We start from the raw sequence: 6,063 nt of genomic DNA on the forward strand, positions 1-6,063 counted from the left end.
CAGCCAGTCTAATGTATGCCTATCCAGAAGTTAATAAAAACTTGATTTTCCTAAAAGGTCTTGGGATTGACTATGAAACCACAGCTTACTTTGTAAGTGTTTCTGTCTGCGCATTGTCTTTATTATTCCATAAGGTAAAAGTAAAGGTTTCCCTGCACATGCGTGCTAGTTGTTTCCGGCTCTAAGGGTGGCACTCATCTCCGTTTCTAAGCCGAAGTGCCAGCCCTGCCCAAAGACATCTCCGTGTTCATGTGATTGGCATGACTAAACACTGAAGGCACACGGAGCGCTGCTACCTTCCCACCAAAGGTGGTTCCTATTTGTCTACTTGCATTTTTACGTGCCTTCGAACTGCTAGGTTGGTGGAAGCTGGGACAAGTAGCGGGAGCTCACTCTGTTATGTGGCGCTAGGGTTTCGAACCGCTGAATTGCCGACCTTCTGATCAACAAGTTCAGCGTCTTAGCCACTGAGTCCCTACTATTATTCCATATGCCTTAATATTTTTGTTATAAAAATTTCAATCATATTTTCCTGGGGGATTTTGCAGTAACCTTTCCCTGGAGTGGGGAGGGAATGGAGATTTTGCAGTATCCTTTCCCCCTGCCACGCCCCACCAAGCCACGTCCACAGAACTGGTAGTAAAAAAATTGAATTCCACCACTGCTTTGCATCTCTGTATTTTTGTCCCCTCTGAAGACTGTTCTTTGTGAACGGGATTGTGCAATGTTGATGATAATATCTTTAATTAATCCTTAATCCTTAGTTAATCCTTAAATTGCTACAAGGTTGATTTTTCTGCAAAAGGCAAAGCCAACTGCTAGTTCTCTGGAAATTGGACCAAGAAGCAATCTTTTTGGTTTCATGCATACATTCTGCTTTGGACTATTTCCCTTAAGTAAACTCCCCTTCCTGTTACAACACGGAAAGAAAGCTTTTTTTTTGCCTACATGACCATTTCAACCATTTCAAGTTCTTCTTTCACTCACTTTTCTGCAGATTCAACCGTTTATTGGTGAGGCTTTCTAATCCCCATTGCATTCAAATTATTTTGGTGATCTTTACTGGAAAAATAACCGTGGCTAGTTTCCAGTTTTGTTTATACCCAGCCCACTCTTGGCCGGTTCCTTTCCAGACCAGAACAAAAGCACGCCCAACTCAGTTCAATTGGCAAAATATAATGTAGTTTGATTTTGATTAATTAAACTTCAGCAAACTTCAGAAACAGAGCAAAAGGAGGGAGAGAGAATCATGGATAATCATGAACAAGGTGATAAAAGGAAGACTTAATACCTTTTTGGTGGCGAGTGTTGAAAGTGCATGCATGTGAAAGTGCGTGTGCGCATCTCCCCCATAATGAAGGAGCCGAGGTGGCGCAGTGGTTAAATGCAGCACTGCAGGCTACTTCAGCTGACTGCAGTTCTGCAGTTCGGCTGTTCAAATCTCACCGGCTCAGGGTTGATTCAGCCTTTCATCCTTCCGAGGTGGGTAAAATGAGGACCCGGATTGTTGTTGGGGGCAATATGCTGACTCTGTAACCGCTTAGAGAGGGCTGAAGCCCTATGAAGCGGTATATAGTTCTAACTGCTACTGCTATTGCTATAATGCAATGTTGTGCGCCCACCGTGTGCATACATGTCCTCGTGTGCACCCTGACCCCTGCACACCACATGTGACCCCCCATGTGTGCCCTGCCCCCCCCTACATGTGCATGCATCTCCCACACATAGCAGAGACCCGAAAATCAGCTAGGTGGCAGGAAGTGCGTGCAACATGCACGGCAGAACTTGAGTCAAGGTGATGGACTCGCATGGCCGGAGAAAGGGCCATAGGTTTGGCCATCACGGACTTAATATATCTTTATAATTCACAGACCATTCTACAGCTCCTTGAAACACATAGAGAATTAGCCAAAGATAACAGACCAAGATAATATAACCAAGAAGGAAAATGCAGGTAGTCTTCAACTTACAACAGTTCATTTATGGACCATTGTTACAACAGCCTTGAAAAAGTGAATTATGACCATTTTTTCACACTTATGACCATTTCAGCATCCCCATGATCATGTGACCCAAATTGAGACCCTTGGCAACTGACTCATATTTATGACGGCTACAATGTCCCGGGGGTCAGTTGATCACCTTTTGCAACCTTCTGACAAGTCAATGGGGAAGCCAGATTCACTTAACAACCGTGTTCCTAACTTAACGCCTGCAGTGATTTGCTTAACAACTGTGGCAGGAAAGATGGTAAAATGGATCAAAACTCACTTAACAAATGTCTCACTTAGCAACATACATTTCGGGCTCAATTGTGGTCGTAGGTTGAGGACTACCTGTACGCAAGGATCCTGTAGTTAAACTTCCTGATATTTATTTGATTTCTACAACCGCCCAATTCAACCCATACCCAACTCACATTTCCATAGAACAAAATGGATGGAAACATATTGTTGAACCTGTTGAAAGTTAGCACCCACCTCTATCTTAGAAGAATGAAACATTTTAGGAAATATTAAAAATGCAGAATATTATATTTTCCTGGATGAGAAAAGGAGAAACATGTTTTAAAAACAAAGCAGCTCCATCTCCCACCTGCCCCTTCAGTTCCAAGGTGATGGGATTAAGGGATGGCCCTCAGGACAAGATAGGGTTAGCACTCTACCCATCTAGCAACAGAACTCATCACATGGCACCTGGGGAGATTGCATCACCCAGCAAGGCTCAACCCAGCCTGGGACACAGACAGCCTACAAAGTTAGCTACGACCCACTCTCCCGGGGAGCGTGACAGCCAATGAGATACATTTCTTGAACGTGAAGCTCTAAGGTAGGGCCCAACAGAGGGTATGAATCTATCCCTCTCCCCTCTCCATGTGCTTCTTTTGCTCAGGACCTCAAACCATGTGGTCCTGTCCACCATTAAACCATCTTTCCAAACAGCCACCATGTTTCCAGTGTCTTTTCTCCACTTGGAGCTGAACCCAGATGGACATTTCTTCCAACAAACCTAAATATTTTTGAAAAGTTATTTCAGCTAACTTTACTTGCTTGCAATAGGTTGGAAGATGTGGTCCTGCAGGTATTCTGCTGTCCCGTCATAGAGTCTTTGGAGTTGGAGTGACTTCCCACTTCCGGAAAGTTTCCCCATTGTTTTTGCTTGTTGGATGCATTAAGAATCACGATTGTGTGATGGCGGGGAGGCTACAGCGACCACAACTTTGTACATAAAACTGTTCTTGAATATCATAACAATTTCAATTCCACAGGAGTAATGGGCCCCCACATTTGCATTCTTCAAGTTGGCAAGTTTTAAGCACCTTGATTAAAAAATAGTTGTGACATCACGCACTGTTTGGGTTAACCTGAGGGTACCAACAGATAAACACGATGTGAATTTTAGTACTGCAATGTATAGATAAGGAAAAAAAAACATACCTTTGAGAGGGATTTGGCTGCTTGAAATGCATGTTGCTTTATAAACTCTGATTTATGCCACATGTATGATATATATATTTATTTTAATTTATTTAGTTTGTCAAGCATGTACGAGTTAACAGGTATAAGTATAAACATCGACATGGACAAAATAGCAATATTAGCAATAGCAGTAGACTTATATACCGCTTCATAGGGCTTTCAGCCCTCTCTAAGCGGTTTACAGAGAGTCAGCATATTGCCCCCAACAATCTGGGTCCTCATTTTACCCACCTCGGAAGGATGGAAGGCTGAGTCAACCCTGAGCCGGTGGGATTTGAACCGCTGAACTGCTGATCTAGCAGTAGCCTGCAGTGCTGCATTTAACCACTGCGCCACTTATTTGTGAGTACAAATAAATGGGCACAGTAGGACAGGGATGGTAGGCGTGTTGGTGCGCTTATGCACGCCCCCTTTATGCACCTCTTAAGAATGGGGTGAAGTCTACTGTAGACAGTTTAAGGTTGAAGTTGTGGGGGTTTGAGGATGTAACAACGGAGTCAGGTAGAGCATTCCAGGTGTTGACCACTCTGTTTCTGCAATCAAATTAGGAGCGGTTTACCTTGAGTTTGTTATCGATTGTTTGCCCATGTATTATTGTGGTTGAAGCTGAAGAAGTTGTTGACTGGCAAGACGTTATAGCAGACAATTTTGTATACTGTGCTTAGATCATACCGCAGGGGCGCAATTCCAGATTGTCCAAGCCCAAAATTTCAAGTCTTGGTGGCATAGGGAATTTTATTGTGAGCAGAAGAGTGGAGTACTCTTCTCGTGAAGTACCTCTGGACCTGCTCGATTATATTAATGTCCACCCGGAGGAGGGCCTTCTCTGTGGCTGCTCCGGCCCTCTGGAACGAGCTCCCCGTGAAGATTCGGATCCTCACCACCCTTTAGGCTTTCCGCAAAGCCCTTAAAACCTGGCTGTTCCGACAGGCCTGGGGCTGATGAGTTCCCGTCCCCGCTCGAATTGTGTGGCTGTTGATTGTTTTTAAATTGTTGTGTTGTTTGTCCGTTGTCTCTTTTTTCTTGTTTGTATCCCCCCCCCCTCTTACTTGGTTTGTGAGCCGCCCTGAGTCCCTCTGGGAATAGGGCGGCATAGAAATACAACAAAATCAAATCAAATCAATCAAATCTATATAATGTGAATTCCAGGCAGAGCTGTATTCAAGAATTGGTCTGGCAAAGGTTTTGTATGCCCTAGTTAGCAATACAATGTTACCGGAGAAGAAGCTTTGCATGTATGAGACATATGATGTGATTTGTGTAGAGTTCAGTAAGGGCAGTTTTTCAAGAATAAGGTAATGTTTCCTTTGAATTGAGCTTGAAGTCCAGGAAGCGCAAAGCCACATCTGTGCAATTTTCTTGTTAGCAACTGCAGTACTGAAGGGGTTCCCCACAGTTCTCTTCTGGGAAGTTGTGTGACCTGCAACACTTAAAAAAAGCCATTATATTGTGTTTGTTACAAGTCTTCCTTTGGAGCATCTTTAAAGAAACTGGTTTCAGTTTCCCCTTAAGTCTCCCTCTGTGTTTCTTTTTTTAATTTTTATTTATTTATTTTTTAATTTTTTTAATTTTGAAAACAAACACAACAAATAAAATCTTCCGTCTTTACATATTGTAGAAAGTGTATCAGTTGGTTACAAAAGGTTTTCGTGCATCTCTTCCACAATCATCAAGCATAATTCATATTAACTCAAGTATTTTAACTCAAATATTTATACGTTACCCTTATCCCTCCATTTATATTTGACTATAATTATTTGAATGTCCTTCATCATAAAATATACTGAAATTTAATACATAACCACATACTGGCATTTCATTACACATCATAACACTACACATTGTATACATTATTATCATTATCAATTATTTATTTATTTATTTATTTATATCAATTATTACTAAATTTCACTAAGTTTAACTAGTTTTAAGTTATATTCTTCTATCTATCAACCTGTATCTTTCCAATAATATCTTCTGCCATAGTATTTTAACTCAGATATTTATACATGTTACCCTTATACCTCCATTTTTATTTGACTATAATTGTTTGAACGTCCTTCATCATAAAATATACCCAGATTTAATACATAACCACATACTGGCATTTCATTTAGTATTTCTAAAATCCTCCAATAACACTGAATCCTTATGTCCTATTCTAGCTAAACATCCATAATATTTAGTAACAAACTTTTCTAATCCTCCTTTCCAAATCACTGTTTGCAATTTTCATCTAGTTTCCTTATATTGTACCCATACATATATTTAGGCTGTCATCATTATCCCTCCTTTATTTAACTATATCCTGTATCATAACATTTCCCCCCTAATAATCAAAACTTAACTGTATCTAATTTAGTTCTTTTTTATTAACCTTTGTATATAATCCAAAAGGATTTCTAACCCAAAGGGATGCAACTTGAAAAATCCTATACCGGTAGTCCTCCAACAGTTCATTTAGCGATCATTTAAAGTTACAACATCACTGAAAAAAATGACTTATGACCATTTTTCAAATTTACGACCCTTATCAAAATTCAGACAGGTGGCAACTGATTTGTATTTATGATGTCTGACTGTC

Source organism: Thamnophis elegans, chromosome 4 (assembly GCF_009769535.1).
Source record: "Thamnophis elegans isolate rThaEle1 chromosome 4, rThaEle1.pri, whole genome shotgun sequence".
Taxonomy (NCBI): domain Eukaryota; kingdom Metazoa; phylum Chordata; class Lepidosauria; order Squamata; family Colubridae; genus Thamnophis; species Thamnophis elegans.